The sequence below is a fragment of the Nerophis lumbriciformis genome, linkage group LG27, assembly GCF_033978685.3.
Source record: "Nerophis lumbriciformis linkage group LG27, RoL_Nlum_v2.1, whole genome shotgun sequence".
NCBI classification, from domain to species: domain Eukaryota; kingdom Metazoa; phylum Chordata; class Actinopteri; order Syngnathiformes; family Syngnathidae; genus Nerophis; species Nerophis lumbriciformis.
The window spans coordinates 13,447,079-13,470,978 of record NC_084574.2 but is presented as its reverse complement, the minus strand read 5'-3'; the positions used below and the strand labels follow the sequence as shown (position 1 = coordinate 13,470,978).

Below are 23,900 nucleotides of genomic sequence, written 5' to 3'. Positions count from 1 at the left end.
CTAGACTCTCACTATTATGTTAGATCCACTATGGACTGGACTCTCACACTATTATGTTAGATCCACTAGGGACTGGACTCTCACTATTATGTTAGATCCACTATGGACTGGACTCTCACTATTATGTTAGATCCACTATGGACTAGACTCTCACTATTATGTTAGATCCACTAAGGACTGGACTCTCACAATATTATGCTAGATCCACTCGACGTCCATTGCACCGGTCGCCCAGGGTCCCCACATCTGCGGTCCCCTCCGAGGTTGGGTTGAGTTTTTTCTTGCCCTGATGTGGGATCTGAGCCGAGGATGTCGTTGTGGCTTGTGCAGCCCTTTGAGACACTCGTGATTTAGGGCTATATAAATAAACATCGATTGATTGATACAGTTCATTTTTTGATTAGAACATGACCAGAGCTGGGCAGGGGGTGGGGGCACAAGACCGAGCCCTGTAAACCCTCCGCTATCGAACGAAAAAAAAAGAAAAGATTTTTAGCTCGGTAGTCAGCACGCTCGCCTTTAATGCCAGCGACCAGAGCAGAAGGAAGAACTCAACGCAGCCAAGAGAGAGACTGTACACCACCGCTACAAGACTTTTATGTTTATATGAACTGCCACTCATGTTAAGTTCGTAGGAAAAATGCTCACCTAGCTTGTACTCTGTTGACAAGTGACTGATGACGTTGGTGGATTGTTGATGACAATTTTACCCAGAATACACTTGGAGACAGTATCGTTGATCCACGATTTGCACGTCGCAAATTCAAATGTGAGAGTGGAAATAAAGCCAGTCATACAGCAGAAAATGGAATTATTGTTTTATTTAAACTACTAATAAAGTCAGTCTTGTAAAGTTTTTAGCTACTATGACTCAACCTGACTGGAGCAACCTACGAGTTCACACAAGGCCAGCTGGTAAATAGGTTATATTAAAACAAAACTGCACATCCGAGCTCCTCTGGGCCCAACCTGAGGCAGAGGCCTGCCCTACCCAGACTGTAGATTTGTGAGAGGCCCAGTTTAGCCTTGGCCCTCCTGCAGCTCTGCGCCTGAATGAATGCATATTATTGTATAGTTTACAATATTGGAAATGATTCCAATTTTTTGAGATAGTAAATCTGGTTTTTTTTTAGCTGTAAACTATAATCATTGAAATTAAGAAATGCTTGTCATCATCAGGGTTAAGGGTGAGCTGGAGTCGATGTCAGCTGATTTTGGGCGAGAGGCGGGGTACACCCTGGACTGGTCGCCAGCCAATCGCAGACTCTGTGTGTAACGACGACCAACTTGGGTTGCCGCTGGTCATTAAGGAAGGTAAGTTCCACTGTTCAACCAGTTGACAACCACTGATACAGATCAACCACGAGTTGATGAAAAATATTTAAAGGGGACCTGTTATGCATAAACAACTTTTCTTACCTATTGGTAGCTGTTTTTGTATATTTGGGATCTGCATAAGTCCTGAAAATGTGATATCAAACCATTGAGGCATTGTGAAGATTTTTATAAAACAATTTTGCCTTCCTTCATACTTCCCCCAAACAAGCCAATTGAAATTTGCCCAACTCGTGATGTTTTTCCAATTGGTGACGTCAGTGGTAGATACTGTATTGTATTTACCCGAAGATCTTTGCACGAGTCCACCATTGTAGTCCGACGTTCTTTGTTTTGGGGCAGATTCGCTCGTACATGCACATGTATCCTCCGCTGTTGTCATTTGTAATACAAAGTAGTGTATAATTCGAATTTATATCTGTCAGACTCCATATGGAAGTGCTAAAAACTACAACATGGCTGACAGGGAGAAGACTGTCCAAGTAGAGGCACGTAAATAAGACCGCCCACAAAGCGGCGCATCCTGAAGAGACGGTCAGAAAGTGGCTTAAAGACGGTCTGTAAAACATAATCTATGCAACATTTTGACCAAAGAACCACCATTACATGTTATGTAAACCAGTGTTTCTTAACCAATTGTTGGGCCGCGAGAGAGGGCCACCAAAAAATATGTGTTTCTCAGCTGTGGTCCGTATGGGCTGCAGTGGTACTCAGTTGTAATACACTTTTCCACCACTTGTGGCAGTAATGACAATATCAAACAGAAGAAGTCTGGAGCTAAAGTCATAGAGAAGTTTTTTAAGCGCAAAAATTATGACTAAAGTGCTAAAGCTGTACTTTCATTTGCACTTTAATTTTATTGACAGTTTAGTTAAACATATTCATTATTAATTTAGTCCATTTATTTTAGCACAACATACATATATACAAATGTATTTTTCACCAGTTATTTATGAGTCCTTTCTTATGCAGTATATTTGAGTACTGTATTTTTCGGACTATAAGTCGCAGTTTTTTTCCTGCGACTTATACTCAGGAGCGACTTATGTGTGAAATTATTAACACATTACCGTAAAATATCAATTAATATTATTTAGCTCATTCACGTAAGAAACTAGACGTATAAGATTTCATGGGATTTAGCGATTAGGAGTGACAGATTGTTTGGTAAACGTATAGCATGTTCTATATGTTATAGTTATTTGAATGACTCTTACCATAATATGTTACGTTAACATACCAGGCACGTTCTCAGTTGGTTATTTATGCCTCATATAACGTACACTTATTCAGCCTGTTGTTCACTATTCTTTATTTATTTTAAATTGCCTTTCAAATGTCTATTCTTGGTGTTGGGTTTTATTAAATAAATTTCCCCAAAAAATGCGACTTATATTCCGGAGCAATTTATACTCCGAAAAATACGGTAGTACTTTTTTTTTCCTAATCAGCCTGACCTAACCCTAAGGTTTATGTGGTAAATAAACAATAATATTTGTGATTAACACATGGTTTCCTATCACTTGACAAAGTTGTACACAGTAAGTAGGTTAGATACAGTTATTGAATACGATTAAAATCAAGATTAAGATGACTAATTCAGTGGTAATATTTGAGTGGGACCCGAAAAGTTGGGCCCTAAGGTCAAAAAGGTTGAGAACCACTGATGTAGACCACAAGGTAGAAAAAAACAAAATATGACCCCTTTAATGTAGGCAAGAAATATAAGTTTTGTGTCTTATATAAGTATTGAACAGATTACCTTTTCAATATATGTTTGGATTTAACACTAATGCAGTCTTTACACATGGAAGTACAGTATCAGGTAATGCCTGTAACAGGGGGTTTTAAAGTGTGAGGTGGGCCTATCCTGGGAGGTGTCTGAAGAGGTGCAGCGGCTTTAGGAAAAAAATCAACCATTGAATCAATTTTTTTTCTGCAGACAGTGACAGAATAAACATCAGAAAAAATAGTCTGAGAGACAGTCAGTTTTTTCAGAAACCCTATCATATTCTCCAAGGGGAGGTTCACTGAGCCAAACTTTGAAAAACCACTGTGGGGGGGGCTCATTCTGCATGAGGAAGCTCATGTAAAATGTTAACTCATGAAATGTCAATTAATGAATGACAGTGGGCTTCATATTACATTTGACCACAAACCTTCCTCCTCCATCACTGACAAGAATATCATGGCGATTTTCCGTCAACATTTTTGCTGTCGCCAAATAATCTTGTAAGACAGTCATACTGGGTTTGATCCCCAGTTGGACTTGTGTCAGGAACAATCACAAATTTGTTTTAATTACGTTAGATTTATTCTTTTTCACCCCCCCCCCCCCCCCCCCCCCCCCCCCCCAAAAAAAATAAATAATAAATAAACACAAGTTTACCAATTTTTGTTTTGTTTTAGTAGTAGGGATGTAGCGATATGAACATTTCATATCTTGGTTATCATTATTATCACGGTATTGTTGAAAGTGCTCAAGAAGTACTGAAATCTTGTGACCAAGTTATTTATTTTTAGTAGCTAAAATAAATAGACACACTGTTAGAAAACCCACTATTTTGCATGATTTGTGTTTCTTATGCTTCAGTGATATGGTAAATGGGTTATACTTGTATAGCGCTTTTCTACCTTCAAGGTACTCAAGGCGCTTTGACACTATTTCCACATTCACCCATTCACACACACATTCACACACTGATGGCGGGAGCTGCCATGCAAGGCCCTAACCACGACCCAACTGCGCCACACCGTCCCCAGATAGTGTTTTAGTCTTAGTATTTTCTGTTTTAATGGCTAAGCTTTTATTGTTTTAATATCGGTTTATACTATAATAATTATTTAAATGAAAAGTGCGTAGCAAATTAAATCTATTATTATTTATGATTTCTGGTGGGCGTTGTGGCATCCTACTCTGTTCAGCAGTCCTTGAACGCACCGTGAAAACACCTCCATCTGTATTCCTTTGAGAATAGATCAATCACTGTTCTACGAGAGCACAGCTTGTAGGTTCAATTTGCACAATTCAATATCTTAGTTGCTCAGACAGAAATGTGTTTGTTCCAGTTTAGATTGAGGTATGTTGTTCATGTTAGCATTAGGGCTGCAACTAACGATTAATATGATAATCGATTAATCTGTCGATTATTACTTCGATTAATCGATTAATAATCGGATAAAAGAGACAAACTACATTTCTATCCTTTCCAGTATTTTATTGGAAAAAAAACAGCATACTGGCACCATATTTATTTTGATTATTGTTTCTCAGCTGTTTGTACATGTTGCAGTTTATAAATAAAGGTTTATAAAAGATTAAAAAAAAAAAAAAAAAAAATAATGCCTATGCGCATAGCATAGATCCAACGAATCAATGACTAAATTAATCGGCAACTATTTTTAGAATCGATTTTAATCGATTTAATCGATTAGTTGTTGCAGCCCTAGTTAGCATTCAAACTAGCGAGCTGGCGCTATGCCGTCGTTTGCTGGGGTGGGGGCAGCACGGTCAGAGACAGGAACAGACTTAATAAACTGATTAAAAGAGCTGACTCTGTCCTAGACTGCCCACTAGACAGCGCTGAGGAGGTGGCTGACAGAAGAATGCTGACCAAGTTGACATCCATAAGGTCCAATCCATCTCACCCCCTATGCACAGCACTGTGGAGGCCCTGAGTAGCTCCTTCAGAATTAGACTGTTACATCCACAGTGCAAAAAGGAGCGCTACTGCAGGTCCTTTCCACCCACAGCTACAGTTGTAAACAACGCACTTGTGTGATTACTGTGATATTTTTATTTTTATATTTTTCCGTGGTGTGCAATACCGATTTTAGTGTTTTTGTTGGATTTTATCTTTTATCTATACATATTAGTGAGCAATATGTAGTATTTATTACTATTTTTGTTTTTCATTACGCTTTACTTCTGTTACTGTAAGTAAAAACCTGTCTGTAATTTCCCCATTGTGGGATAAATGCAAGTCTATCCTAGTCTGTCCGTGAGTTTATCAAAAGGCAATTATCAATCACTTTTTTTTTTAGATAATTTTACTTTAAAACAGTAATATTACCGCGGTTATCATTATTGCAGTTTATCATTACATCCCTATTTAGTACAAAACATACATCAAATTAGATTCAAGTTTGATTAAAAAGAATAAAAATTGTTTCACGTTAATAAAAAAGTGAAATTTTCCAAACCTAAATGAAATTCTGCTTAGGATCCCCAATTTAGCCATTAAGCTAGCTTTTTGGCATGCATTAGGTTTGTCATTTGTTATAAATGCACGGTGGTTAACGTTTTTTTGTTGTGGATTATAAAAAGTAAGATGCTTGAGACACTTGAATTGTGTTGTTATTAGCTACCTTATGTTACCATTAGTGGTATAACAGAAAACATTTGTTTGACAATTGTCTTAATTTTTCACAATAACAAAGTTTATGTAATGCATTTTTTTACTGGCTGGAATGAAATGACTGGTGTTTACGGCAGTCACTCACCCGGTCTCGTCAACACGTACGCGCAGGGAGCACGTGCACACATACAAACGCAGTCCAATTGAAGCAACAAACAATTTGCAGTTATGGTAAAAATAACGATAAGAAATACATTCAATGACAGCTAACGCCAGCTATTAGGGGTTGTACGGTATTAGCATAGTACCGCGATACTAATGAATCATATTTGGTACTATACCGCCTCTAAAAAGTACCGGTCGTCACGTCATGACATTGCTGGTTTATGAGCAGAGAAGCATGTTCGGCAGTGCACAATCACAGAGTACTTACAAGCAGACACAGTGTGGAGACAGAAAAGGGAGAACGGATGCATTTTGGCTTAAAAACAAACGATAAAGGTGAAGTTATAACAATGAAACGCCCTAAGGAAGAGATGTTTTAAGACGTGGCTAACTCGTTAGCGGCTAAAGTCCATCCGCAGTGTTTTAGCTACTTCTAAATCACTAATCCTCGCCTCCATGGCGACAAATAAAGTAAGTTTCTTACAAGTATCATCCCTGCAGGACGAGGAATAGCTAAACATGCTTCACTACACACCGTAGCTCACCGGCATCAAAATGTAAACAAACGCCATTGGTCGATCTACACCTGATATCCACTGTAATGATACCAATTACAAGAGTCAATACTACTATTATTACATCAATATTTGTATCACAAAATCTTTAGTTTTTAAAAAATGTATATTATGTTTCTAAACTCAGGAAATGTGTCACTTTTGAATATGACCAATGTATGATCCTGTAAAGACTTGGTATCGGATTGATACCCAAATTTGTGGTATCATCCAAAACTAATGTAAAGCATCCAAACAAGAGAAGAATAAGTGATTATTGCATTTTAACAGAAGTGTAGATAGAACATGTTAAAATAGAAAGTAAGCAGATATTAACAGTAAATGAACAAGTAGATTAATAAGTCATTTTCTACCACTTGTCCTTAATAATTTTGACAAAATAATAGGTAGATAAATGACACAATATGTTATTGTATATGTCAGCAGCTAAATTAGGAGTCTTTGTTTACTTACTTACTACTAAAAGACAAGTTGTCTTGTATGTTCACTATTTTATTTAAGGACAAAATTATTCTTTGATTGCAATAAGAAACATATGTTTAATGTACAGTAAGATTTTTTGTTAAAATAAAGCCAATAATGCAATTTTTTGTGCTCCCCTTTATTTAGAAAAGTATCAACGTACCGGAAAGTATCGAAATACATTTTGGTACCGGTACCAAAATATTGGTATCGGGACAACACTACTAGCTATCCATATTGCAATCATCATGGAAAAACTAGTGAGCATCCTGGATGATGCTAGCCACCCTCTGCATAGCGTTATCAGTAGCCAGAGGAGCCTGTTCAGTGCTAGACTGCTTCATCCCAAGTGCAGGACTAATAGACTCAAAAACTCCTTTGTCCCACACGCCATCAGACTGTACAACTCCTCTCTGGGGGGAAGGGGGGGTACTAGGATGACAGGGGATGCAAAACAATAACAGTGCAATACTTTTTCATAACATGGTCACTACTGTCTAGTTTCTCTTGTTATATTCTTATTTTTCTGTTATATTTGTATTCTCATTGTTGCTTTTTATTTTTATTCTTATTGTAATATTTTTTGATTTTGTTTCCAATTATACCCCCATTATTTACTTTTTATTTTTTAAATTTGATCTCAATTCTGTACACTGCTGCTGGAATTTTTATTTTCCTGAGGGAACTCTCCTGAAGGAATCAATAAAGTACTATCTATCTATCTATTAGCCAACCACACCTAAAGCTAATGCATTTGTTATGTACATACATAATTACGTCATTAGGTCATAGGGCCGAAAGAATGCGGTATATACTGTGTAAATACATTGGAAAGTTGGCGCCCTAGGCATCTGTGTAAATGTTGCAAACAGCCCCTTTAACTTATTTTTCCACTTATATGACAGTTGAGAATGTCGAAATGTTACCTAAAAATGCCTCTACAGAAAAATTGTTTATGATGGTGAGGGTTTGACGCTGGAACATTGCACTGGGAAATTGAACATTTGAGGTTTCCTTGCATGTTGAGGTTCATAACAAGTTAACAAACATATATAAGCAATTCAGAAACCCTTCATAAGATTATTGTAAAGTGGCTCTACTCTTATTTCTGATGCATTTTTCATCCTTCAGCTATCATCTTCCCCCACTACACTACACAAACAGGTTGTTTATGTTTAATAGATTTGAGAGAGCAAGAGAGGGAGGGAGAGCGCCATCAATTTATCAGCTGCTTAACTGCGGCGAAACTCATTTTTGTATCTCCTCTCCAATCTGAAAAGCTATCATCTCTCTAATCTTGGCCTTTCAATTCGCCGGAGGGGAGGGGAGGCGGGTGGCAATGGGGCACACCCCATCTTGGAGATGATCTGTTAGCCCGGCGTAAATGTTTATAACACGAGGCCAATCTCCAGGGTTTATCCATCAATGCACATCCAGTCACACATTTCCTTTCATTTTCTATGTCTTTCTGCCGCTCGGCCGCTCTCTCGCTCTCTCGCTCTCTCTCTCTCTCTCTCTCTCTCTCTCTCTCTCTCTCTCTCTCTCTCTCTCTCTCTCTCTCTCTCTCTCTCTCTCTCTCTCTCTCTCTCTCCGGGGCATTTACAGGGATGTGAAAGCTGTTATTGGACAGGTCAGTGGAGTGGAACTGTCAGATAATAGGCTAGTTACCGCGGCAGCACATGAATGAGGGATGGAAAGAAGGTGTGTTGTGTGTGTGTGTGTGTGTGTGTGTGTGTGTGTGTGTGTGTGTGTGTGTGTGTGTGTGTGTGTGTGTGTGTGTGAGAGAGTGTGAGTTGGGGACAGAGGGGTTGAGATGGAGGTATCAGGGGGCGACCCCAGTCGCTCCTTAATCAGGAGGCAAACGGGGGAAAACTTGGGAGTTTAGACTCCCGGATGAAATGGATCGAGAGGTATAGAGCGATAAAGTGGGTGAGAAAATGTTGGCTTATTAGCATTCAGTTATTTGCTTTTTGTCATTACCCAGAGTGCAACAGTAGCAGCGTCAAGGTCACAAATGATCCGATGTAGGTAGGTACCGTATTTTTCAGAGTATAAGTCGCTCCGGAGTATAAGTCGCACCGGCCGAAAATGCATAATAAAGAAGGAAAAAAACATACATAAGTCGCATTTTTTGGGGAAATTTATTTGATAAAACCCAACACCAAGAATAGACATTTGAAAGGCAATTTAAAATAAATAAAGAATAGTGAACAACAGGCTGAATAAATGTACGTTATATGAGGCATAAATAACCAACTGAGAACGTGCCTGGTATGTTAACGTAACATATTATGGTAAGAGTCATTCAAATAACTATAACATATAGAACATGCTATACGTTTACCAAACAATCTGTCACTCCTAATCGCTAAATCCCATGAAATCTTATACGTCTAGTCTCTTACGTGAATGAGCTAAATAATATTATTTGATATTTTACGGTATTGTGTTAATAATTTCACACTTAAGTCGCTCCTGAGTATAAGTCTCACCCCCGGCCAAACTATGAAAAAAACTGCGATTTATGGTCCGAAAAATACGGCAGGTCTTTTTTGTCATTGCACAAGTACAACGAAACTTTGTTTTCAGCACAAACCCACTGAAATTAGCTTCTCTAATTGCCTATGCCATGTCAGTGTGCGTCCATGCACTAAATTAGTCCAATTTCTAAAATAGTTCGGCTCTAAATAAACCTCCTACAGCCCATGAAAAGACCTTAATCCTATCGTGTTCGGCCTTTGAAAAGTCGGACTAACGCACCTGGATTACGCGATTGGAAACCAGATCTCTCGGAGGGGTGGTCGGCCAGAGAGGACCCTCGGTATCGCGCATGCGCCAGTCTCGACGTGCAGGAGATAAACCGAAAGCAGATACCATCCAATAAAAAAAGAAGCAATTGTAATGAGGAGGAGACTGTTTATTTGCTTCACAAATTAAAAGAACAGAACATTTAGAAGTGCATCGATTGTAGAAGAAAATAAACATTTAATTAAGAAGGTAGCCAAGGAAATGTAAAATGTAAAAATTAATTCGCATTCCCGGACAAAATACAAATGGGATGAAAGATAATGAGGCAGGTATATTAAAGGTGAATAATAAAGCATACACAAACCTCTTCACACTGCATTTGTGCAACCCAACTGATTAACTTTCCACACAATGGGCAAGATAGTCCAGAACAATAGCAACCTTCCTCTGGATATCAGTCGAGGCACGAAAGGTGTTTTCCTTCGGCATTCATTTGATTTTTTCTGATTAAATAATGAAAATAGAAATGTTTTGTTCCAGAGTAAAACTGTAGTTCATTAACTGTACAGGCAATGTAACATTTTAACATTCTGAACCGTTTGAAATGTAAAAATAAGTAGATTTTCATGCGGTGTGCTTTTTAACTTACTTAAAGTTAAAGTTAAAGTACCAATGATTGTCACACACACACACTAGGTGTGTCTGCATTTGACCCATCCCCTTTGATACCCCTTGGGAGGTGAGGGGAGCAGTGGGCAGCAGCGGTGCCGCGCTCGGGAATCATTTTTGGTGATTTAACCCTCAATTCCAACCCTTGATGCTGAGTGCCAAGCAAGGAGGTAATGGGTCCCATTTTTATAGTCTTTGGTATGACTCAGCCGGGGTTTGAACTCACAACCTACCGATCTCAGGGCGGACACTCTAACCACTAACCACTAGGCCACTGAGTAGGTAATGACTTAACTGTCATACAAGTGTAAGAATAAGTGAACCATTGCGTAATACTGAACAAAATCCGACTACTCGCCTCTTCATGCGTCGACGTTCTTGTGACAAGTACAGGTGTACTGACAAGTGTAGGTAAATTGTTGTCTTCACTATTGGGCATGTTCAAATGAGTCTCTTCACAATAAGGCCCCGTTCACACTAAGCCGGATAAGGTTATCCAAGGTAAACCACACCTAACCTTATCTGTGTCCACACACAACAATGCCACCATTTAAGACCTAGTATGCATGCGTGAGTAAAAAAAAAAAAAGAATCCACCTGAGCGTCCATCTGCTCCAAACTCTCCAGTAGATGACTTTACTTCACTGTGAAGTTATTTAAAAGAGCTATATTGTAAATAGTTTGCTGTGCATTTTACATTTGTTTGCTGTGTTTTGTGTGCAAGTTTTTAAATTAAAATGTATCTCCTTTGAACATTGTGGTATTTCAATGAACTAAAATCCAGTGTGCTGTGGGGCCCTATTGTAGTGAATCACACCTGAGACATCATAAATTAATCAAATCTTAAATAGACATGATTAAGCATACACGACGAATGGTAGGTCAGTCTAGTTAACAGGGGTGTGGGAAAAAAATCAATTCAAATTCGAATTGTGATTCTCACGTTGTGCGATTCAGAATCGATTCTCATTTTTTTTAAATATATTTTTTAATTTTATTTATTTTTTACTTTTTTTTAATTTTTTTTTTAATTTTTATTAATCAATCCAACAAAACAATACACAGCAATACCATAACAATGCGATCCAATTCCAAAACCAAACCCGACCCAGCAACACTCAGAACTGCAATAAACAGAGCAATTGAGAGGAGACACAAACACGACACACAACAAACCAAAAGTAGTGAAACAAAAATGAATATTATCAACAACAGTATCAATATTAGTTACAATTTCAACATAGCAGTGATTAAAAATCCCTCATTGACATTATCATTAGACATTTACAAAAAAATAAAATAAAAAAAAAGAACAATAGTGTCACAGTGGCTTACAGTTGCATCACATCTCATAAGCTTGACAACACACTGTGTCCAATATTTTCACAAAGATAAAATAAGTCATATTTTTGGTTCATTTAATAGTTAAAACAAATTTACATTATTGCAATCAGTTGATAAAACAGTGTCCTTTACAATTATAAAAGCTTTTTACAAAAATCTACTACTCTGCTTGCATGTCAGCAGACTGGGGTAGATCCTGCTGAAATCCTATGTATTGAATGAATAGAGAATCGTTTTGAATTGGGAAAAAAAATAGTTTTTGAATTGAGAATCGTGTTGAATTGAAAAAAAAAAATCGATTTTAATCGAATCGTGACCCCAAGAATCGATATTGAATCGAATCGTGGGACACCCAAAGATTCACAGCCCTACTGGTTAATGTCCATGGGGCGGCACAATGAACCAAAGCGTGCCTTCAGTCGTCCAAACGCACACTCGATGACCATGCGGGCCATAAAGCAATATTTGTAGTCACACACTGGCTGTATCACATCCACGGGAGGAAGAGACAAAGTTTTTCGCCAAGTACAATGTCAGCTGAACCGGACATTTGAAAGTTATTTTGCCGTCTGAGATGTGTTGTATCCGAAATAACTGCAATTGCCCGTTGCCTTCTCTTAAGGCAGTGGTTCTTAACCTGGGTTCGATCGAACCCTGGGGGTTTGGTGAGTCGGGCTCTGGGGTTCGGCGGATGTCAAGACACACCCGACTCATCGTGTAAATAAAAACTTCTCCCTATCGGCGTATTACGGATACGGCAACAGCAGAAGTCACACTGATTTGCAGGTGTGTAATTTGTTGTGAGTTTATGCACTGTGTTGGTTTTGTTGTTTGAACAAGGTGATGTTCATGCACGGTTCATTTTGTGCACCAGTAAAAAAAACATGGTAACACTTTAGTATGGGGAACATATTCACCATTAATTAGTTGCTTATTAACATGCAAATTAGTAACATATTGGCTCTTAACTAGTCATTATTAAGTACTTATTAATGCATTATTCGGCATGGCCTTATTATAAGCCTAACCCTCTAACCCTAACCCTAACCCTAACCAAATAATTCTAAATTAAGTCTTTGTTACTTAGAATATGTTACCCTAGTGTCCAAAAAAACTTTTAGATTGGGATACGTTGTTTCTTAACGGAGGAAGACGTTAATGTCTCTTATTTTTATGTTAGCATTCAAGCTAGGGAGCTGGCGCCAGTCAGTCCGTAAGTTTATCAAAGTGCAGTTATCGGTCACGGTTTTTCGATACTTCCAATTTAAAATAGAAACACTAACCGTTGAGAGTTTTAACTGCGCTTATAATGATTACCGTTTATTGTTACATCTTTACCATGGATAGGTAAAGATGCTTAGGGGTAGGGTTGCGCAATATGGACAATATACGATATAAATTATTTTAAATGTTGGCCATAGATGGACATTTTGATACTGTCGCCATATCATGGTAGTACATGTTGATAAACATTCTATCTGAGACCCGCAAATTTGATAATAAACAAATGTGTCAAAGCAATGTAGCGATCTTGTTAGCGGGCGCAGCTAACATCCTCAATTCTATCCATTTTGGGCAAATCAACTAAGAAGTGGTATTATCACTGGACGAAGAGGAATAGCTAAACCTGCTACAATATACACTGTAAGAGGATACAAGAAGTCATGCTAACCACTAAGCTAGAGATTTTGAATTTAAACAAGGGTGGGTGGATTGATACAGATATCGACAGTATCGATAACAAGTACGGTGGATAATACTGTGTTTTTTTTTTACTATCATAAAATCTTTTGTCAGTTTTGTTATTGTTTAAAAACTCAGGAAAGAATAAGAGGAGGACTTTAGGGGGGCGAGGGAAACGAATGATTTAAATCAGAGCCAGCGGTGGTATGTAACAAAAGGTAACAAGGAAATCATTAAACATTTTAATTACAAAAGACAAATATATAAAAATATATATACAAAAATATCAAAATAAAAATTGAATAATTACAGGAAAATAATATATTTGGGACAAGCGGTAGATAATTGATGGATGGATGCCATCCTATGTTTTTGTCTAATTGGAATGGTGATCAAAAATGCAATTATTCACTGCGATAATTTAATCGTTCCTTTGTATTGGATCGATACTCGAATCTATAGTAACCTAAAACTAATGTAAAATAGCCAAACAACAGGAGAATACGTACTTAGTACATTTTAACACAAGTGTAAATAGAACCATGTTACAACAAAAACTAACCAACTATTAACAAAAAAATATCAAGTAGATTAGTAATAATGTTGTGAAAATAATAAATGCCTCAATATGATACTGCATAGTCAGCAGCCAAATTAGGAGCCTGTTTAGAAATGGTTTTATTATCATTTAGATGCTAAATAATAGGTTATTATTAGAGATGTTATATTATCGGCCGATAAATGCTTTAAAATGTAATATCGGAAATGAATCGGTATCGTTTTTTTTATTATCGGTATCATTTTATTTTTTTATTTTTTTATTTTTTTTCATTAAATCAACACAAAAACACAAGGTACACTTACAATTAGTCCACCAACCCAATAATTTTACTCATTTTCATTAATTACTAGTTTCTATGTAACTGTTTTTATATTGTTTTACTTTCTTTTTTATTCAAGAAAATGTTTTTAATTTATTTATCTTATTTTAATTAATTTTTTTTAAAAGTACCTTATCTTCACCATACCTGGTTGTCCAAATCAGGCATAATAATGTGTTAATTCCACGACTGTATGTATCGGTATCGGTTGATATCGGTATCGGTAATTAAGAGTTGGACAATATCGGAATATCGGATATCGGCAAAAAAGCCATTATCGGACATCCCTAGTTATTATCCATAATGTTTTCGCAGGAGGCAGCAATTATATAGATTTTAGGCCATATAGCCCGTCCCTAGTTGGGAGCATTAATAAGATAATATGATTTTTTTCCAAATGCACGCATGACTGTGTGTGCTATTGTAACAATCACAGCTTCTTTTGATGTCCTGCACTTGAATGAAGGGCTGCTCTTCAAACTGCTAATCTCACAAAGGTAGTCAAGAGGAGGAAGAAAGAAGTGAGCAGCAGGAGGAGAAGGAAGAAGAAAAAGGCCAGAACATGTGCAGGAGAGGAGGCCACAAATTGGAAAATGAACGAAAAGAGGAAAAGCGATAAGAACTCCTTCTTTTTGAACTTGAAGAGCTTAATTTGAAATGTCAGGGCCATAGTTCTCCTCCTCCTCCTCTTCCTCACCTTCCTGCTTCCTTCTTCACCAGTCGGTCCCCACTGTACGCTCGTGAGGATTAAAATAATTAAACAGGCTCTGTTTTAATTAAGACAATAAAGCCGTCGGTCTCCGGGTGAGCCCGGAGAGAGATGGCGGGAAGGCGGCGTCGGCGGAGGGGTGGATTGATAAAGAGCTCTAACGAGAGAGGCGGGATGATAGGTGCTGTGGAGGGACACACTTGATTGGCTTATCTGTCTTGTCTAGCTAGGGCTGGACTATCTATCACACGGCTCTATTGGGCCGTCATATTCCCAAAAACGATGAACACCCATAACTTCAGATCTATCTACTCAAGGAGGAAAAGGTGAAGGAGCAGTTTCAAAAGACTCTAGCTCGTATATACTAAGATCCAAATACTAACAGCATGTGCAAACAATAAAATTGTGTGTACTATTAGTGAGCGTGTTGTGTGTGTTCTACTAATACTGCATGTGCTATTAAAAAGTGGTGCAGACCGCCTTATTTAAATTATATTTGTGCGTGTAGTATACGGGGCAGAAGCACGAAGACAGTCGATCATTTGCTGCCTTTAAAACTCCAAACACCTCCATTGAGGTTTCATATGCATAATGTAAGTACCGTATTATTCGGAGTATAAGTCGCACCGGAGTATAAGTCGCACCTGCCGAAAATGCATAATAAAGAAGGAAAAAACATATATAAGTCGCACTGGAGTATAAGTCGCATTTATGGGGGAAATTTATTTGATAAAACCCAACACCAAGAATAGACAATTGAAAGGCAATTTAAAATAAATAAAGAATAGTGAACAACATGCTGAATAAGTGTACGTTATATGAGGCATAAATAACCAACTGAGAACGTGCCTGGTATGTTAACGTAACATATATGGGGACGGCGTGGCAAAGTTGGTAGAGTGGCCGTGCCAGCAATCGGAGGGTTGCTGGTTACTGGGGTTCAATCCCCACCTTCTACCATCCTAGTCATGTCCGTTGTGTCCTTGGGCAAGACACTTCACCCTTGCTTCTGATGGCTGCTGTTTAGTGCCTTGCATGGCAGCTCCCGCCATCAGTGTGTGAATGGGTGAATGTGGAAATACTGTCGAAGCGCTTTGAGTACCTTGAAGGTAGAAAAGCGCTATATAAGTATAACCCATTTATTTATTTATCATTTATATTATGGTAAGAGTCATTCAAATAACTATAACTTATAGAACATGCTATACGTTTACCAAACAATCTGTCACTCCTAATCGCTAAATCCCATGAAATCTTATACGTCTAGTCTCTTACGTGAATGAGCTAAATAATATTATTTGATATTTTACGGTAATGTGTTCATAATTTCACACATAAGTCGCTCCTGAGTATAAGTCGCACCCCCGGCCAAACTATGAAAAAAACTGTGATTTATGGTCCGAAAAATAGGGTATATACAGTCGCGATCAAAAGTTTACATACAATTGTCATACACATTGTTTACATAATGTCATGGCTTTGTTGAGTTTCCAATCACTTCTACAACTCATTCTAAAACCTTAATTCTAGCCTGATTTAGCCATTCCTTTGTAACTTTTGACGTGTGTTTGGGGTAATTGTCCTGTTGGAACACCCAACTGCGCCCAAGACCCAACCTCCGGGCTGATGATTTTAGGTTGTCCTGAAGAATTTGGAGGTAATCCTCCTTTTTCATTGTACCATTTAAAGCACCAGTTCCATTGGCAGCAAAACAGGCCCAGAGCATAATACTACCACCACCATGCTTGACGGTAGGCTTAGTGTTCCTGGGATTAAAGACCTCACCTTTTCTCCTCCAAACATGTTGCTGGGTATTGAGGACAAACAGCTCAATTTTTGTTTCATCTGACCACAGAACTTTCCTCCAGAAGGTCTTATCTTTGTCCATGTGATGTCAGATGAAACTAAAATTGAGCTGTTTGGCCACAATACCCAGCAATATGTTTGGAGGAGAAAAAGTGAGGCCTTTATTCCCAGGAACACCATGCCTACCGTCAAGCATGGTGGTGGTAGTATTATGCTCTGGGCCTGTTTTGCTGCCAATGTAACTGGTGCTTTACAGAGAGTAAATGGAGGTTGGGTCTTGGGCGCAGTTGGGTGTTCCAACAGGACAATGACCCCAAACACACGTCAAAAGTTGCAAAGGAATGGCTAAATCAGGCTAGAATTAAGGTTTTAGAATGGCCTTACGTAATTTGCTAAAATTTTAAAATGTATCATTCTCTTTTTTTTTTTCAACAACACTGATTGCTGCTCACTGCAGACTTCATGAGAGCCAACAAACATAGCAAAACATCACCTACTGTACAAGGTCTGCTGTCATTAAGATGCAGACTGATAGAATCTTGTTATAGTCCCTTTTAGATGAAGAATGACTCATAATCCTCGCAAAGAAAAAGGGGGTGGAACCAAGCGTCTTTTCGTGTCGTTCTCGCCATTAATGGGTCTAAATTTGCTGTCAAAGTGTAGGGTTACTTCCTCATCCTTTGACTATCAAGGTGAGAGGCATGATTTATGATCTAGAATAAACTTTCAGCAGCTCCGAGGCGAGAAAGCAGCCCACCAGTTGGTGATGTCAACATAGGAACACAAGCTCGTGATTACGGCACCGCTATAAATAGTTCATCTTCGTTAGCACTTATAATAACAATATCACAAAATGTAAGTTGAGTATTGTTAGCTGTTTTTGGATGATTATTTGTTTTTTATGGGCGCAATAGAGGACCTCAAATTGGCTCTATTGTAAGCACATTTTATTTGTGATTATTTAGAGATAGAATGCATTAAAAGAATACATCCGTCGTCATGTCTTTCATAATGATTGTGAACGATGTGAACTAAACGTGAACAAAAATAAAGTGCAGAAATAAAGTGCAGTTCCCTTTAAAGTCACACAGCATGTAGCTATACAATTATAAAATGAAATTGCTGAATTTACGGTATGTCTATATTTTTTTAATTCCTGACAGTCCAAATATGTTGACACGCACACGTAGGAAGGAGGATTCTCTGTACATTGTCTGTCTTTGCAGCACGATCACTTCCTAGCTTACAGCCGTATGCGTAAGTGTGTCGGTTTGCAAGTACTTTTCAGACGTGCAATATAAAATGCAAGGTAGTGCTCACAAAACAATGATGAGTGCTGATAAATCATATTGTGTGTGCTGTATAATGTATTTGCGTCTTCTCCCAGTATTGTGGGCGTTTTGATAATCAGCATATTACTGAAGACCTAGACCAGACCTGGGAAAATACGGCCCGCGGGTAACATGCGGCCCGTTAAGATTTTCAATCCGGCCCGCCAGACATTCTAGATCATTTTTTTAGACCTTTAACATCAAAACTGTTATTATGATGTGCTGTGCTGTTTTTAAATTACAGTAAGTCTTGAGCTATAGAAAGTATTTCAATGGTCGAAATCTGCGCTTTTGGGTGTTATTCGAGTTATTACGGTAATCTACGTCACCGCAACTCAGACGAGGAACACACCAGAGTGGGCGGGATTTGTTTTCAAAGCAGCCAGCCCGAAACACGTGTGTCAGAAACAGATGCGAAAACAGATTTTTACGTGATAATATATCATATTGTTGGTGTTTATTACACTTTGCATTCATATTTTGCTGTTTTTTTACATTTTTGTTGTGTTTTTGTCACAATTTGTTGTTGGTGACGAACCCCAAGATGCAGAGATGGCAGGCTTTGTCCAGGAAAACATAATTTAATGTTCATAAAATAAAGGAAAAAACACAAACCAGGAACTAGGAACAGGAAACAGGATGCCAGGAAAACAGGAACTGGAAGACGAGGAACCAAAAGACAGCAAGCTACAAACATCTACAATATATAGCTTACCGCTTACAGCTACACTGACATCGACAAGTAGGAATGACAACAAGTATTAGCGACAATAATCCAGCACTGACTGGAGGGGAAGGCAGGTTTAAATAGCAGCTGGCTGATTGACACCAGGTGTGGCCAGGTGCCAATCAGCCGCAGCTGAGGGGAAGCAGCACTCAGGGAGACAATCAGGAAATAACCAAAATAAGAGCGTTGACAGGAAATGACAGAGGAAAAACCAAAACATAACTAAACTGTCAGGGACAAGCCTGACAGTTTTGCTTGATTGTTAAAAGATACACAACTATGGAGGAGCTGGTCTGAGAAGTAAAAGAGGAGGGATGTCCATATGTTGTTAATATTCAGTGTTTTATTGTTCATAGTTAATATTGTAAAATCCCACTTTTTTTATTTTCATGTACATTTTGGGTGTCCCATTCAGTAAAAAAACTGTAAAATTGTTAGTGTCATAACGTTTTTAGAACATTGTGACTTTTGGTACTAGTGTTCCTGAAAAAAAGGGACCCAAACACACATACTGTACAGCAGATTTTTACAAATAAATCTGTATATATAATTTATACACACATACACATTGGCCCCTGGACACATTTTTTTCTCTCTCAATGTGGCCCCGGGTCAAAATATGTACCCGGATCTGACTCCTTAATCTGCTCACTTAACAGACGTAATCATCTTTGCACACGTTTGGTAGATCAGCTTTGTACGTGCTATGAAGTTTGCATGTGTTTTAGTACACGCAAACCTTTGGTAGATCAGGCCCTGTCTCTCCTTAGAAAGTCTACTGAGTAAATATTACCCCAAAAGTCCACAAGTGGATGACTGCAAAAATCTTCAGGCTAAAACAAAACTGAAGAGTATAAGCATCTTGACAGACAAACTGAAGATGTTTTATTAAACAACAAAAGTGCAGAAGTAACTTATACTGTGCCATTCCAAAAAAGAGCAAATATTTTGGTGTTTATTTAATATTATTATTATTGTTTCACTGTCTTATATTTAATTTGTTTCCAGTGTTTCTCTCCTTATTTTGAACATGGTGTTGCAATTTAGCAAATTAAAATAAATGTTAAAATGCCAAAAAAAAAAAAAAAAAAAATAACATGCATGCTTACGAAGGGTGAGAAGATCGATCCAGATACGGATTGTATCGATACGGAGGGTCATGCTATTTCCTGTCAACATTTGCGTTTCAAAATAACGTAAATGGTATTGATCTTTACAATAATGTTTTGTTATGCTAATGCCGTGTATGTTCTCATACTAAAAGGGTATGTACAGAAAGTAATTGATCAACAAACAGCAGTTTGATTGTTACAGTCAACGCTACAATAAAGCGTGTTAATACTGTTGTATATTTGTTGGTCGTGAGATGGGTGATGAGCCAAGAAGGTGCCAACAAGGAATCGTCGAACAAATACTTTTATTTCTCTTACTCTTCTGATATCCTCTCGGAAAACTGTCTTTAAATACCTTTTACACAAATACCCCCACTCTTCGTAACTCTAGCATTGGAGCCAGCCAGTCTGGACAAAAGCCCAACTTGCTGGTTGGCCAGTCAACGTACTTCCTGTGATCGGTTTGAGTCGGATGACCTCCAACCCCTATCCTGTACTCCTACTTGTGAGGGCTTCCTACCAGATGTCATTATTGTGTTTACACTTCCTCCTAAAATCCAACTGCTGCTATCCCTTAAGTTCCTCAACTCTCTGGACAAGCTTGTGATGGACATGTGCACTTTTGACCTTAGTAGAATAATCTTCTAAAGGATTCTGTGACCAAATACAAACACATGCTAGTTCACGATCATATAAGAAAATGGTACACGATATAGTTTACCACAATACCTTCAATGATACCAAGGTAAAGACTCCCAAAGAAAATCCTTCAATCACAAAAGCCACAGTTACAGTATTTAGTTTCACTCACAATTCTGAAACAGTTTAAGAGTCAGTCAGCCGACTGGAAAGAATTCTGTTTGACTTTTGAGGTCAACGTGAGGACACTTGCTGTAAAAGTGAAATCTGTGTACAGTTTATAATTCATCCGAGTCATGAAAAAGCAGAATTTATCTGCGGTAGCCAAACAATAAATGGTTGCCAGTAAAACTATGATATGCACAAAGTGAGACGTAAACGCCTTAGAAAGGAAAATTGTATGACATTGTCCGACTGGTAACAGGTGTAAGAAAAACTCCTGCACGTTGCATCGAAGTAAAAAGATGTTACTTTCATCATGGAACAAAGAGAGGTTCTTGTCACGACTTGGACTATGGCGTGGTTTGTTCTCCCGAGGTGCAAAAGATTTGGACCATACGTGGCGTGAAGGGGAATACATGATTTATTTAAACACTATAAATACAAAACAAGGAAGTAAACAAAAGGCGCGCACAATGGCGGAGAACAAACTATGAAACCAAACACCTGCACAAAGGCAGAAACTATGAATAACAAAAAACACTAACTGTGGCTTAATAAACAAAAATTTACTTGGCATGGAACCGGCATGAAAAAAGAGCAGCAAGGATCATAAGAGTGTGGAGAGTGCGCAGAAGCATAAATGCGGGGATGTCACCAGAAAGACAAACTGAAAACACTGAACTTAAATACTACAGACATGATTAACGAAAACAGGTGCGTGACTCAAAACGTGAAACAGTTGCGTGACGTGACAGGTGAAAACTAAAGGGTTGCTATGGTGATAAACAAGAGTGCACAATGAGTCCAAACGTGGAACAGGTGAAACTAATGGGTAATCATGGAAACAAGACAAGGGAGTGAAAAGCCAGAAACTAAAGAGTCCAATAACTAAACAAAACATGACTAAGACAAAACATGATTACACAGACATGACAGTTCTCAAAAGTTGGTAGGAATATATTGGAGTTGTTTTCTAACAACATAGGAGAAATACCTAAAGTTACAAAGGGTGGAGGAAACTCTATCCTTGAAGAGGAAGTAGAGACGGCAATGAGGAGTATGGCCTTTGGAAAAATAGCTGGTCCAGATCGTGTCGTAGCAGATATGCTACAGTACAAACTTAAAACCATATGGTCTCACAAAGATAACAAACTTGCAAATTTTATTTATATATAATCTAATTTCCCAACGCAGATGTAGACCGGTACATTTATTTTGATAAATCTCACAGATGTGAGATGCATCGTACTATTAGTAGACCTTAGTTCAACGACAGCCTGTAGTCAACTAAACAGTAGCTCCAGTTAGTAACTCAGCTCTTGGCTACTCCTTTAGGTTACTCCCGTTTCCTTTCAAGGCTGCGATCCTTCCTCTTAAAACCCGGATCCTTTCTCACGACCCTCTCAGGCCATGTCACAGGTGCAAAAGCAAAGCAATAAACAAACAAAGTGTGAAAACAAACGCAGGCTAATGACAGGACAGCTGCAGCACACTCAGCAGGGTTCTTTTCCATTAAGGCTAAAATGCTTCTTTATGACTTTGCCTTATGGAGTTAATTCACCACTAAGTGAGTAGAGGTGCGTCTTTAGCACCTTCTAAACAATATGGCGCTAGTCAATTTTCAGACTGACACCTTTGCTAACATAAAGTGCAGACTACATTAAAACCCTATTTATTCATTGAATCTTTTCATTACGTTTTACATTGCTTTAAGCAGTCGAAATGACAACACGAGTACATTAATGCTGTATGAGCCTGGTCTACTAAAGGTTTGTGTGCAACGTGTGCAAAGTCGATTGCTTCTGTTAAGTGAGCGGAATGAGGAGTACAATCCATTTTGCGTCTTTGTCTTCGTTAATATGCAGAATATATGCTGATCATCAGAACGCCCACAATACTGGGAGGAGAAGATGCAAATACTTTTGAATGATTCTGCACACGCAATTTGATTTATGAAGAAGAAAACTTAAATGCGGGCGCTATTTCGCGCCTTTGTTCAGAACGTCTGAAAAGTGTGAAAACTGACACCGCCACACACACTACTGTGCGAAAGGAAGCCATTACCCGTCCCGTGTATGTTTGGCAACGTATTTGGACTGACAAACACAAAATTAGCAAACACACTGTAGTGTCTAGTAATCATCAATATCATTTCAAAGCTGCTGGATGACCAAAGGGGCTGATTAAAACCGATTCTATTGATGTGTTTTTATGTCTGCTGGTGTTTTTATTTTCCATATTGATCAGGGGTGTCAAACTCATTTTGGATCGGGGGCCACATGGAGAAAAATCTACTCCCAAGTGGGCCGGACTGGTAAAATCACGGCACGATAACATAAAGGGGAATATTAACACAATTTCAGAAGGGTTAAAACCATTAAAAATCAGTTCCCAGTGGCTTATTTTATTTTTCGAAGTTTTTTTCAAAATTTTACACATCACGCAATATCCCTAAAAAAAGCTTCAAAGTGCCTGATTTTAACCATCGTTATAAACACCCGTCCATTTTCCTGTGACGTCACACAGTGATGCCAATACAAACAAACATGGCGGATAGAACAGCAAGCTATAGCGACATTAGCTCGGATTCAGACTCGGATTTCAGCGGCTTAAGCGATTCAACAGATTACGCATGTATTGAAACGGATGGTTGTAGTGTGGAGGCAGGTAGCGAAAACGAAATTGAAGAAGAAACTAAAGCTATTGAGTCATATCGGTTTGAACCGTATGCAAGCGAAACCGACGAAAACGACACGACAGCCAGCGACACGGGAGAAAGCGAGGACGAATTCGGCGATCGCCTTCTAACCAACGATTGGTATGTGTTTGTTTGGCATTAAAGGTAACTAACAACTATGAACTAGGTTTACAGCATATGAAATACATTTGGCAACAACATGCACTTTGAGAGTGCAGACAGCCCATTTCAGGGCTGTCTGCATTTAAATGTTTTTAAGCTAAATTATTGGTAAACACAGTTTATGTATAATAATTTACGTAAAACCGCGAGTAATGAATAAAGTTTTCGTCAATTAATATATTCTGTAGACATACCCTCATCCGCTCTCTTTTCCTGAAAGCTGATTTGTCCAGTTTTGGAGTTGATGTCAGCATCTGCTTTCAGTGTCGCAGGATATCCACACATTCTTGCCATCTCTGTCGTAGCATAGCTTTCGTCGGTAAAGTGTGCGGAA

At 38.4% G+C, this 23,900-nt stretch overlaps 1 long non-coding RNA gene across 1 annotated transcript in view; it reads left to right on the top strand.

Annotated features, from left to right (window-relative positions):
- LOC140679956 (uncharacterized) overlaps window positions 1–23,900 on the top strand; it is a 162,219-nt gene that overhangs the window by 7,694 nt on the left and 130,625 nt on the right. The window contains exon 2 of the long non-coding RNA XR_012051246.1: window positions 1,180–1,314. This is a non-coding gene — a long non-coding RNA (uncharacterized lncRNA). The remainder of the gene's footprint in view (window positions 1–1,179; window positions 1,315–23,900) is intronic.